The sequence below is a fragment of the Scomber japonicus genome, chromosome 6 (genome assembly GCF_027409825.1).
Source record: "Scomber japonicus isolate fScoJap1 chromosome 6, fScoJap1.pri, whole genome shotgun sequence".
NCBI classification, from domain to species: domain Eukaryota; kingdom Metazoa; phylum Chordata; class Actinopteri; order Scombriformes; family Scombridae; genus Scomber; species Scomber japonicus.
The window spans coordinates 23,111,851-23,126,494 of NC_070583.1; positions in this window are offsets into that span (position 1 = coordinate 23,111,851).

Genomic DNA, 14,644 nt, shown 5'->3' on the forward strand with positions numbered 1-14,644 from the left:
CAAAGATTCAAATTGGATTTTCTGCTAATACAGTAATGGTTCATTCTTTAAATGCACTTTTTCTACACCTGCTACATGTGAAACTGAACGACTATTTGATAAGCGGACATGACAGTATTGGCCAGAAATACCGTCAACAGAAAAACATGTAAAAAGCCTTCAATGTAATACAAATGTATGAACTAAAAGATGCGAATGTATGAGACTTGAGATGGTTTAATTAAAAAGGTTTATTTAGAGAATCTGTGAAACTATTTTTTACCTTTAAATTGTCCTTCAATTGGATTTACTTTCATTTTGTATTTAAGTGTACGAGACCGATTTATAACTAGATATTGTCAGCCTACAGCTTGGTGAAGCTAACATTGGGACTGAAAGGGAGACGACTCTGGAGTAAACAGAGGAGGAGGAAGGGGCTGCTCTGGACACGGCGACAAAAGACGGCATCAGGTAATGTTTCCAGGAACGGGAGAAGTGCCGGGACAAGTGTATCACATCCCAAGGAGAGTGCTCTGAAGGTTCTACTAAAATATTTATAATAAGAGTTCTTTTAACAATACAGACACTATTTTAGGTCTCCCCTTGTTCAAAATATGAAGAGGATCCACATTCATTTGAAATCAAACTGAACATTTAATGCTTTGTTGAGTCGAGTGTGACTACAAGCACTACAGCATATCTGACACTTAGAAAGAAAAACTGATTGAATATAAAGTTTGCTGTTGCTCATCTTGGCATCTTTTTGGCATCTAAAAAAAATCTGCAGTTACAGATTGAGCCTCTCCTTGACCCTTTGTTTTAAAAAACTCAAAGTGTTTCCAGTTTATTCACAAACGCCAGGCTCAAGGTGAACTTTTCAGATACACATCCTCTTTGAAATTTTAACGCTGATGCCAAACGGCAGCAGAATTAATGCCGGACGCTAAACAGGCAGACAAGGAAACGTCGTAGACACGCTGAGGGCGACTTGGACTCTGTCACAGCGGCTCGGTCTGTGCGCTGAGGAACGACAAGCCTCTGAGAAATAATCAGAGGAAGACTCCACGAACTGCCAAGTCTCTCCCTCCTCAGCCCAGCCAACACAAACAGGCCTTCAGCTATTTGTCAAATAACTTATTACTGCTCAGTTACTCACAAACACAAGAAAGAGCCAGCAGGGCTTTCTGCTACCCAGCCTGACTTCAACCTCGACCCAAGCATCAATAATCCTGAATAATGATGCTGCTTTTAACTTCTGTCCTGCTAACAATGAGGAAGAGAGGCAAGTTTTAGTAAGTGCAGTCAGTATTGTAATCTAAAGTAGTAAGACAATACTTTCCACTGTCAATTAATGTGACAATTTTATTTAAATGAATTGTACATTAATAATGATAATTAATCTGCTCAAATGCCAAAGAAAACGTATCATTTACAAAGACGCAAAAGTGAAACATGCAGTAAATCCTCATATTTAGAAGCTGCTTAATTAATTAAAAACAACTATAAGGATTCATCGATTATCACAAATGCTGTCAGTTAATCATTTTCAGCAATGTCAGCAAAAAAAAAACACCAAACATCTTCTAATTCCAGCTTTTCAAATGTGAAGATTTTATAACATCGTAAAGTGAATATTTTTGGGGTTTTGGATTGTTGGGCGGACAAAAAAAGAAAATTTAAGTTAATTTCTTCTCATTTTAAATTGATCTTATCGTTGTCCAATTGATGATGAAAATAATGGTTAGTTGCAGTGATGCATCAAATGTCTACGTGCTCTGTATATAGAGTGAAAGGTGTGTGTCGTAACAATGATCACCTGACCTGCAGCTCAGGTCTATAAAGTGTTTGAGTCTTTCAAATCCAGATTGTTGTTTTGGTGTCACAGTCTGCATCTTCACTGATCAGCTTCACTCTCTCTTCTCTCCTTAGTGTTGTTTTTGTCTATTGTTGCCAAAAATACGACAGCTTTATTGTTGCTCGTCTGTCTTTTATTTGAAACGAACTCGGCGGTGCAAATAAAAAACAGCCGCTCGGCAAAATCTGGCACATTTACATCATATTGATGTCAGTTTATTGTCCGTGCACTGTTGGTGGTTATAAATAGAGATGTAAGAGGGAAGCTGATATGAAAACCTTTATAGTGGCTTTTCTAAAGTTTAAATTACAATGATTCATTCAGTGTGTATATGAAGGTTATTCAGGCAACAGGAAAAATGTCTTTCTCTTATAATGCACCTTACTCATAGAATAATCCGCAATAGGTCTTAAAATTATTATTATTTTTTTTACCATCAATACAACTGTTATTTTATTTTTCCTAATATTGTTTTTCTTTCTTTTCTTTTCCTTTACCTAATATTGTTTTGTGTGTTGTTGTGTTGCTGTTAATGTTTGTCGACACCATTGTAAATGAGGATTCTTCCTCAATGGTCTAAATAGAGATGTCAGAGGGCAGCTTCATGTATTGAATGAGATGATGTGAAAACCTTCATAGTGGCATTTCTGGTGTTTAAATTACAATGATTCAGGCAGTGACTGATCTTGTTTTACTAAGTCATCATTTAGAAACATTTAACCCCTAAGCAAACCAAGGATTTTCACCTCCACAAAGTACTGATGCAGTCTGGCTGTCTGTCGTTTATCTTCAGTGACGAAAGCATCCCTCACATCTGCTCCCTGTAAGATTTGCGGCTTAAAAAGCTTTTACGGGGACGCTGTATAACTGCTGCCCACCATCCTGCAGCAAATAACAGGTCACAGCTGAGCAGATTAACATCGAAGGAGATCAGCAACGATAGCAGCTGCGGACACTAGGCAGGCTCATGCCTTGTAAAAAGGCCTGTAATCATCCAACAGCTATCATGAAACTGTTTTTCTAAAGCTGGGAGACAGACGGCAGGGCCACGAGTTTCAGCCAATGTCATCACCGCGGGGGAGGCTAAAACTAAAATGATTTCAGCTTATTCTGAAGCTGCTCGTATATAGCGGATAAAAAAGGAAATACAAACCAACTGAATGACTGTCGATGAACCCCTTGTTTCTATTCTGTAAGATGTCGAGAATTTGTTAATCGATCGTGATCATGTGGCCAAAATCTATCCAGGTTTACCCGATTGAAGCACATTCATCAAAAGAAAGCGGTTCTTCATTAATCTAGATAATTACCAGCCGATGTAGCCGGTGGGCAAAAATCTTCCTGTCCTTACAAATACCAAAACTAATTCATCTCTGAACACTGTGACCTGATATAAATGACAAATTAAATGTATTTTCAGGCTCTCAAATCTCTAAAATGACTGAAAAGAATAAATATATATTAGTTCATTATTAAAATAACTCAACAGCAGCAAAATACACCACCAAACAAACAATACACTCTTGGCATGCAGGATATTACATCAGGAGATCATCTGACATTCATGAGGTCAACTCTTTGACAAACGATGTAATCACATGTCCTGATGAAGACAAGAGACATTTGCACGGAGCCATCATCGCCTCATCCAATTGATATTTCTGTCTCAGTGTCCAGTGGGAAAACAAAGACAACCACTGAGCTTCATCACATAAACTCATTATATTGATCAATTTACTCTAAACGCCAACCAGGTTTGCTACAGGTGTCAACTGAGCAGGTTTTGTACACTGCACTACTGCTCCACCTCCTGGTTTTACACTCAGGCACAAATTACAGTGTTACTGCTGTATAATCATGTCAAATACACTAAAAACCTTTTCTCTCGTCTGTATACATTATTTTATGCAATATACTATCCTATTACTTCAGAGCTGAAACAATTAGTCAATCAATAGAAAATGTATCTGCTACTGTTTTAGAAATTCAGTCTTTTCAATCATTTCTGAAGTAAAAAACACCAAAAGTTTATTTAGGTTTGGCTTCTCAAATGTGATGATTTGCGTTTTTTTCTCATCAGTATATTTTTTTTATCTCCACATTTAAAGCTCTTAGTCAGACAAAACAAGCAGGCCCATTACCACAGCCTCTGATCAACAATTCATCAAGAAAATGATTGTAAGATGAATCACTAATGATAATAATCTTTATTAGCGGCACTGATAAAAAATGAAAACTAAATGTGACACAGATGCACCAAGATAAAAAAAAAAAAACAGACTTTTACAGGTCTGAATTCACTTTGTGTTTTTTCATCATTCATCATTACTCAACACGTAAAAGGTGAGGTCAGCAGCAGTGGAGAGAGTAGGATACATTTGTCCATTGTGGCATATTTTGATATATAGCAATTTGGAAAATCTGGAAAAAATCTATTTGATTGTTTTACTGATGAATTGTTTGCTCCATTAAATATTAATTACTGTTTACTAGAGCTCAAGGTGACGTCTTCAAATGTCAAATGTCAAAATATTCAATTTGTTGTCACAGAAGCCGGAAAAAACCCCCAGTGAATATTCACCTTTGAGAAACTGGAATCAGGTAATTGACACATTTTACAATTAAAAATATTACGCTATCTATCAAAATAGCTGGCAAAAATGGCAACTAGCCTATCAGTGTGTGGTGATCTATTACAAAAACAGATATCACAGTGCTAGTTGCCATGGTTTTAAGCATTAATTAACCTTCCTGTTGTCTTCGGGTCAATTTTGACCAGGTACGACAACAGATGATAACTCAAAAATGCTTATTTAAATGAGGCCTATTGACTATAATTTGGAAAAAAAAATGTATAAACTGTTGTAATGAAGTTGGCTAAAAAGGGCTAACACAGAATTGGGTGATAATTTATAGCTTATGCTTTATAAATAGTCAAACCAAACCCAATCGGTTTTGACCCAAGAGGACAAAAGCATTAATTAAATATCTATGCTAACAATATGGACAAATCTCTGACTGTAACAATGTATATCACCCTAGAAGACCCTGATGAAGGCCACAAGCTGAAAGACGTTGGTCTGTTACTGCAGCTTTGACTTTCTTCTGGCTTTTTTCCTTCTCCACGCACATTGGAAGTAGGTAAAGTATTGTCCTAGTCCTGGCACATCTCTGTCTGTCTGATAGATCCAAATAAAGTCTGCTGAACTCATTTGATGGGGGAAAAAACTATCTATAAATCTATGACAAGATGATTGACACTCCTCACACAGACATGAAGCCCACATAAAGTACACCAATGCAACCAGACATTACAGCACACATGACTGAGCGCAGGCCTGTCAGTCATTAGCAGGATGGAAACTACACAAACAACAACACTGTCTCCAGGTATTCACATTACAGCTGACTTCAGTGTGTGTGTCTTTTTCCTACAGCCTTGAGGGGTTTTAGTTTCAACTGTAGTATCAGTATCACCTGGTCAGTCAGGATGCTTGTAGCCAGAACATATTCATTATTAAAGCAGTTCAGGCTCAGCTTATGAAAGAAGTATGAGGAGGCTACAGGAGGCTTTTCTTTTTTTTTACATCCTGTCCTCCTTCTTCTCCTCTGCAGACCATCACACTCCTTTAATTAGGTATCTTGATCAACACTGACAACTACTAGCTCGCTGGAGATGCATGTGTAACAGGCTTGATCATGTGACTGGGTGGGTAAAGACAAATATTCATGAAACACAAAATGCAGAGCAGTTTGACTCCTGAGACATATTATCAAGCCTCTGCAGCAGCTGGTGTGTCACAAAAGGAAATAATAGTCTATTTTTTGAAAGATACTCATGTCCTATTAGCTCCACCTTCTTTAGCAGTCAAGGGTGTACTAATATAATATTACATATGTCTCTTACATATTAAATATTTAGTAGGAAAGCCGGTATAATGTCCGTAAATGACTCTATCAGCCGTGTACGGGCCTCTATGCTTAGCTGCTAACTATTTTCTGACTAATGATGACTCTTTACGATAAATACCATGTTACCACTGGATACCGTGAGCTCCAAACATAACAGCTGTTATAGTAAACATGGTGTGTAAACAATGGTTGATATAGTAATAGTGTTACGTTATTATTATTGGAGCTGTGACAGGCAGCAGCTAGCTATCGTTAGCTGAGACACCTGACAGCCATCTCATCTCATCTCTCTCCCTCGACAACACAATCAGCCTCTATCTCAGTATTTCAGCTGCCTCTGCTGCCTTAACGTGAGGCTACGCGGCTGTCGCAGGAGGATATCACACAAATGAATGACATTATGACAGACACAGTTGTTTTTTAAAAGGCTAAAATACCTGCTGCCTCCACCTGATCCTGGCCGCAGCGCCATCTTGATAACAGCAGTCAGCAGTAGGATGGTGACGTCAGCAGTGACGGAGGCAAGACGCAGCGGAGTGACGCCCTGCGTTCTGTCTGACAGGCTCAGCTGGTAAACAAACAGGGCTGTAAATGTAATGGGTGCTGGATGACTTGTTACGCTATAAAAATGTTATAAGGAAGGTCAGTATTTCAGTTACTTTTTTTGATGACTTTTCTAATTTTCTAACCAATGTTTTCAACTGCTAGGGTAAGTTTACCCATTAAGACTACAAAATCTAAGTTCAGGTGTTTTTCATGGATACTGACATGATTTATAAGGGAGGTCATTTCTTATAAAGCAAGATGTATCTCTCATTTGAAAATGTATTCATTAGTTCATGTAGATTTTGTAATATAAAATAAAGATATTTTATGAAAAAGTTTATCAAAAGTCTGACATGGTCTTAATTAATACTGTGACGCCATGTAAGCCCATGTGTGCTCCAAATAAGCCAATGGCATGATTTATTTACTAAATATTTAAAAAAAAAAACATTAAAAAAATGTTTTCAAATAATTAAAAATATATGTATTCAGTAACAAAAATTAGGAACAAAACCCCTCCTCCTGAACATAATCTGACTTTATATTGAATGGTGTTACAATATTTTGTCCACTACATTAACATACATGAAAGGGGCAAAATATTAGGAACACCAGTCAATATAGTGCAACCCAGCATGCCACCACCACTTAGTACATCCTCAGTAATAAACATAAACTACAATTATGACCTTTTTTGACAATGTCAACAAAAACTGAAAATGTATAAGCTTCAGAAAAGTAGCCTTTAAGGAACAGCTGTTGTATTTGATAGTGTACCTAATGAAATGGTCAGTGAGTTAGGGGAAGAAGCAGTTGTCTTCTTAACCCTATAATCCCTTGTCCTTTCTTTCCCTTTCCCTACCCTTTATTTATGACCTGAAACTGATTTCAGTTCGGTCATATTAATACTTTTACCAGTGAAGAAGAGTATTCAGATCCTTTATTTTGCAATATTTCCTTCTGAAATGTAGTGGAGTGGAAGTATAAAGTAGCATAAAATTGAAATACTCGAGTAAAGTACAACTACCTCAAAACTGTACTTGCGTACAGTACTTCAGTAAATTTTCTGAATTACTTTCCACCCTTTTACATTATTGTTTAAAGCTCAATATCCACAATGCCCTGCCACATGTTGGGGGCTGTCATTAATGAAGAAAAAACGGAGGATTAAATATATAAACAGCAACAGGATGTTCATCTCGGCCTGTAGTTATTTTTGGATAGAGGTCTTGTCCTATAGCTGATATCATGGCAATTTGGGTTCTTTAGACTTGATATCAATTTCTAAAACCCTGTCTGCTATATCTCTGTAATTCTAAGATGACAAAGAATTGACTCAAAAATATTGCACATTGATTACAGTGAATACTAAAAGCCATGCTTACTTTTTAATAGACTTTTAATGGATTAATTTGAGCAGCCACAATGATTTTATAATCTGAAACATTAGCAAGTGGACTGTTGTAATGGTCCTTTGTTTGAACTTTTATGAAGTTATCTCGTCTTCTTCTTTGTCTCTAGGCTATTTCATTGCTCTTGTTGACTTTTTTATTTTCCATCTCATTGCCATTTAAATGTGTTAATAGAGTTTATGCCTCATTTAAGCCTTAGTGTTTGAAAGGTGCTGAACAAGCTTGCCTTTGTTGACTCATTTCCCACATTGACCCTCTTCAGTTGATATGTTCTGCACTGATAGCCTGTAAAAACTTTGTTTTATCTCTATTATTGTTAGAAATGAAATAACTGTTTAGTTTCAGACAGAACTTTAACAGTCTTGGATATGTGCTTCTATGATAATTTAAAACTGCACCAATGCTGCAGTATCTTCTTTTCTTAAGTAATGTCATATGTCTTTAGAAAAAAAGGAGCAGTGAGTGTAAAGAGCAAATAAGCAGGAGAAAAGACACACTGAACACTATAGAGTCATTGTTGGGTTTGAGTGTGCAAATCAATAAGAAGAGCACAACACAAGGGAACAACATCCCTAATCTGCAGTGTTGTTGCCTGCAGTGCATGCAGTTTGCCACCAGATGTCAGTGTTGAGCTTGTTTGCGGCTCTGTTCATGTAAACAACATGAAAGCACATCCTGCAGTTTTTACAGGATTTGAGTTTGTCTTTGAGACAAAACCTGTGTGCTGCCCTGTATGAGCATGTCATTTAAGAAGAAGAATCCAGATCATTACTGGAGAGACTAGTTACTTGACCTTCTGCACAAGGACCATAATGATAAAAGCTGTGAAGTCTTGCAAGGGCTCTGATCAGTTCACATGTAACATTTTGAACTGCAAATTTTCTCTAAGAATCTCCATAAGTAACTTTAAAATTATAAATCACATTTTCAAACTTTAGTACAATTTTATATAATCTGAATCTGATTAATACAGCACATAACTAAAGATAGCTAGATGATGTTGATGTTGACTGAAGTACTCAAACTTGGGAGGCCCAGTTTTTTATGACTGCATTATTGTATCAAATGCAAATACTGTGAATACTTTTGAAATATTTTCCTCCCCTTTTCTTGCCATTTACATGATATATTCAATACATTTTGGAGCAATATAAATTATGTCCTTTTAGATTTTGTAACATTATTTAAATATATTCTTCCTTAGCAATGCAGTACCGTTTGCTAGATGGATATGTAAGGTGAACAATATCAATTTACATCTTTATAATTTATAATTATACTACAATCATGCTGTTATTTACTCTCACTTCGGAAACTGTGAGAAATCTTATATTCCTGAACCACTTCCTGTTGCAGTACAGCAACACAAGTCATTCTGTAAATTAAATTATTTAAAATGTTTAATTTGATTAGCAGTCATTAACAGTATATTATGTACGTAGAGTTTTTCTTTGCTGTATTCTTGGCACCTGTGTCTACCCCCTGATGTCTTGTCCAACATTTTTACTGGCTGCTTGAAGTATTGAGGCCATTGTGTGTCCCGACAAAGTGATTCAGTTGGCAATTTCATTGTTCAACTGGCAACATGGTGGAGTAACAAGGAAAAGCCTCTCTGGCATTGTCTTACGGGGTGTTGTTGTGAAAGATTTACAGCTTAATGAGAGTAGTGTAAGACACTGAATGACAAGCCCACGCTGCTATCCATCACCTGGTCTGCCCTCAGCCTTTGCTATACCTCAGCTTTATTCAGGGGCAATGATTTAAAGTCCATATACATGACAGAGGAAGAAATGCAACCATTTAAAACTTTAGAGTGACTAACAGCAAGGAGGAGCTGTTTTAATTTGGTCTTGGAGAGTAAAAGCATTTTTTAATAGTATTATATGCAAATAATGAAGACTTTGTGGTCTTAAGGTTTTTAATTATTCTGTCATCATTTCACAGCAAATTATTCATTTTCACCTCACAGAATGGGGCCTTTGCAAATAAATGAGATCATGATCATCATCTTCAGTGTGTGCTCTGTAAAGTTGAATGTTTTAACAACCTAATTTGAGTTCACAATCTGCAAATAAAAACTTAAGCATGGAGTATATTTAATTTCGCCGATTCCAGAATTTATTTTAAAACTTTAACTTTTTACTTAACTTTTAGACCAACAAGTACATTTACAATGAATTGGGACATACTCAGAATGTAAGGACATTCAATACCCAGTCCTGCAAAAGCTCTGAATTAATTGTCAACCATTAAATTAATAGCCAATATCTAAATTTTGTGATTTTCAGCCTCTTAAATTTGAATGATTTATGGTTTCTTAAGTATTTTATGGCAGTAAACTAAATCTCTTTGGGTTGTGGACTGTTGGTCAGGACAAAACAAGGCATTTGAAAACATCAGCTTGGGCTTTGGGAAACAGTGATTGATATGTTTCACCATTTTCTGACATTTTACAGACTAAATAACTAATCATTAAATCAAGAAAATAATCAACAGATGAATCAATTTTTATTTAACCTGTGTGGACGGGGCTTTGAAACAGCATCTAAATGTTCATGCCGAGGAAAAAAAATGTGCAGAAAATACAATAACACATTTGTTATTGTTACACATTTGGCTAATTAAATAAAACATTAAACAGGTGCACCCTGTAATCCTGCAAATCATGCTCATGTTGGGGCTTTACATGTAGTTAATTATCACTTGTGTTGTTGATTTGTTTACATGAGCTCATTGCAACTGTTGGATGATTTTCTGCTACTAATGTCTGCTCCAATTGAGCCTCATTAAAAAGACGATCAGGCCTCCGTCAGTCTCACATCCCCTCCTCTGTGAATCTATTCACTGGCCTCAGAGAGCAAAGCGAGGACACCCTCCCTGCTGTGTGTGCCAGGTTTAGCTGGAGGCCGGTCAAGTCAGTCACATCCCCTTGGTGGTTGGATCTAGACTGGTGGTGGGCAGCCCCCCTTGAGATAGGAGGTCTGGCGAGAAAGGTGAACATTAACTCGGGTCCCTTTCTGGGTATCCCACTATACCCCATAAATCATTAACCTGTCCAGCATCAAGCCGGTGACAGCATCAGCATGACAACATCAATCTGTCAGGATTCCTCCGAACCAGGGGATCTTACTGTTTTTCAGCCTCACATGCAAATAGAGTGAATTTAGACACAGGCTGAAAACAGACTTGCACTTATTGCAGAGACTTATCTGAAGTATTTTGTGCAACCCTTCTCTTGACGTTAATGCTTCTCTACACTCTCCTCTGTACATTTCGATACTTTGGTGAGACTGGCAACGGACATTCAAGCTCTATCTTAAAGCTCGTGTTATCACAGTCTGTGGTGCTGCAGCAGGTTTCTAACAGCTGTGTTAATGAGAGGTGATCCAGTCTTCACTATTAGGAATTTTAAAATCTGACTGATAAGCCTGAATAGTTTATGCTGGTTCAATCTATTACTTTTGTTGATTAACTAAATTCACTTTAATTAATTAAAAAAGAAAAAACCTTATTAACCAAGTGTCTGTTATTTATTTGCACTCATAACACTTCACACGTTTCTTGATTGATTTATGTCAATGTTTTGATTGTTTAACATGAAGAGGATACACTCTAATATTTCTTTTGTCTTTTTTTAAGACAAAGAAGAGCTTATGTGTTACATATTGCTTCAGTTGCACAGTTAAAAACTGCTCTTCTTCCTCTGGCCATTGACGTTGATATAAAAATAGCTGTGTGATTAGAGAGAAGGGAAGTGAGTTAACTTCTGTTATGTCTGAATTAAATAGTCTCGATTTCTAATCAAACCGAAAATATTCATGCAGATGATCAATAATTTGAATAGTTGTTAATGTATATACGTTTGTCTCAACATTTATAGTGTCTCACATGCTGCAGGCTGTGTGCAGGCTATGTATAGTTGTAAACTTCATTTATATGTTAAGGTGTGTAAAGCAAAGCACCTTGTATGCTTGTCTTGTTATAAAGAGTTATGCACAAACGAATGCTGACAAAATATCACTAATACATTTATTACTTTGAATAAAATGTTAAGAGTCCTCTAAACACACTACAAACACTGTGTGCATTACATATGTATGCTGTATGTTTTGTGACATGATGGACATTAAAAATATTTTTTGCTTTCTCATCCTTCATATTAAATCTAAACAGTAATTGCTAATGAGTTAAACTGAACTGAATCAAATAACTAAAGATCAAAAGCTGCCTATCTTTTCATCTGTGCAGCCTAGCTGTCACTGTAGGTGGTACTGATGCGATGTACGGTGAAGGGTACTGATTGTTACTACGGAGGCCTGACTGATCTCCATGACTGTGCAGGAGCACAACAGAGGACTCCTTGATCAAGGCTTTTGATGGAAGACTCCTGTCAGAGCAGCTCCATACATGTGTATGTATTTCTCCGTAGAAGGTTGGCGTAAACTCTGGTCGCAGTGACCAATTAGCCCTGGCAGAGAGTGGCCTCCTGACCCTTGACCCCTGCTGGGTAGTCTTATCCATTAACCCCTTGGGCCTCAGCTGGAGTTGATGTAGTATCTTTTCTTCTGGCGCGGCTAAACACACGGCCGCATTCACCTCTTAGCTTCCACTTTCTGTCTCTTTGTGCCTCTCCTCTATTCCCCGTGTGTCATCTCGCTCCTCGTGTTGACCTCTCAAGTCCTCGGCTGCACTGAATCTATTGGTCCACTAGCATCTCTGTAGCAGACGAATAGTTACACTCTCTAACAGAGCATCCTCCATGCTGTAAGTTTTCCTTTTTTTGTTATTTTATTCATGTCATGAGCTTGGATTTAAAGATCAAGCAAATTAATTGTATAAAGTTGCCTTGATAAATTATATCATAAAGTTATCACACATTAATAAGCACAATTGACATACTGTAGACAATAAAAGATAGTAAACTGATATCAGTTGGATTGTGATATTGTGTACTGTACATATAAATTCTAAAATACCGTGATCTTAAGTAATTTAAAAATGTTATGTTTTGATCATTTTATTACATTTGCTCAACTCAAACTCATCTCAACATGAGGTGTATGCTGGTACTGTGCTCTTATAGTCACTTGGACAAACAGCCTTTTCTGTTCAGGGAATCAATATGTGCAACTTAACCACACAACCCAAAATGCATCATGACAGAGATCATTTTAAAGTAGGTAAATAAGTAAAGTATATTTACAAGAGTAAAAAAAAAGACCATAAAAATAGTACAATATAAGATCAAGAAAAGGAAACAAACAATAAAACACAAGCAACAACAAAACAATTATGAGCCAAGACAAAGACCAGTTTGAATCAATACGTCTTTGGCTGTTTTTAAACTCATACTGTACTATATTATACTTTTATTATATCTTTTTTTTAATGTTTTGTGCTGCTCTTTATGTATTTCTTGTTGAATCTGCTGCAGCTCCATATATATTTTTACTGTTGAGTTTTATGGACTTTAAAGGTCCATCTATAGGGAAAGTAGCCTAGGCTGTAAATGGTTTGGTATGTGGCATCAGTTCATGTTATATACTTGTCCACACAAATAAGCATTATATAAAATTTTAAAAAGATTTGATTAAGACTGGTTTTGCATGTGATATAATGCATTTATTTGTCTTCTATATTAGATATTAGAAGCAGTAATACTGTATACTAGTACTAGTAGCAGCAGTAACAGTAACAGTAGTAGCACCAGTATTTATGGTTTTATTGCAGGAAGTTTTATTGTATGTGCCCCATGATCTTGTTCGGTTTCAGAGGCTTACAACTTGGCCTTATTGCAAATGTGTGTGTTCAGTGTGAGTGTATAAATATTTAATACATGAAAGGGATGATTTCAAATTATGGGCAAGTATCTGCAGAGTCCAACATGTCTACACAGTGAATATTTTCTGATGGCATTGTGGTTTGAGTAACAGCATTTGTCTGGTGTTGGCTGGTAATGTAGTGGTAATGACCTTTCATTTTACTCTCCACCTGTTTGTGACTCACACTGGTTTTCATGTGTTCTTTGTTCAGGTCAGTATCAAACAAAATGTTAGCAGCCAAGCATGTAAGCAAATTTAGGGTGAAGAGTTGTTTTGGTGGTTTTGGTGTGTTAGGGTTAGGTTTGAATCAGTCTGTGAACACTTTTGATCCCTTAGAATTAGGCACTATATAGTAAGTGACTTGTATAAAAAGATTTATGCAATACTAACCTCAAAAGGTTATTTATGGCAAAACTGCTACAGATTTTAATAAATTACACACATTAACAAGAAATACATTTTACCTTCAGTTTAGTTGTTAAAATATTTCAAAACATATCAAAACTATTCTTAAAACTATGGTTTTAATGATACCATGCCTAAATAAGCAGTGTGTAATATATTTTTAAGTCTTGTTAATCTATATTTGTAATCTGCTGCATACTGAAACACTTTCAGCCAATTAATTTGTTTATAGGATAATTTATTTGACTGAAAACACCATTTTCTCCCATAAATTAATAATAATGTGCAAAATTCATCTGATCTTGTTCTGAGATGGACATAAAAAGCTCAATAAAATGCCCGTCTGCAAGTTAATGATGTGATTATTGAATTAAACACTTCTATGTCAAACGGATGAGAATGGCACAAAAAATTCTTCAAAGCACATGGAGTACAACCAGACTCACATTTTAGCACTAATTGATCAGCAAATGTTGTGAATTACAAATTCTTTAGTTAATATCTTAGAGCTGCTAATGAATCTGCTGTTTGGCAGCTGAATTAACTGTGATGTTTAGGGAGCTTGGTGTTGTATTTCAGACTCTAACAGATGCTAATGAGTCTCCCAATATTTCCGTTTCTTTTGGAGAAAAGAAGTCAAAGAGGTATGCTCAGATCTTTAGAGGCTTCCTGGGTCTGGAAATCAAAGGCCTCATTGAAAACCAAATAGAGCA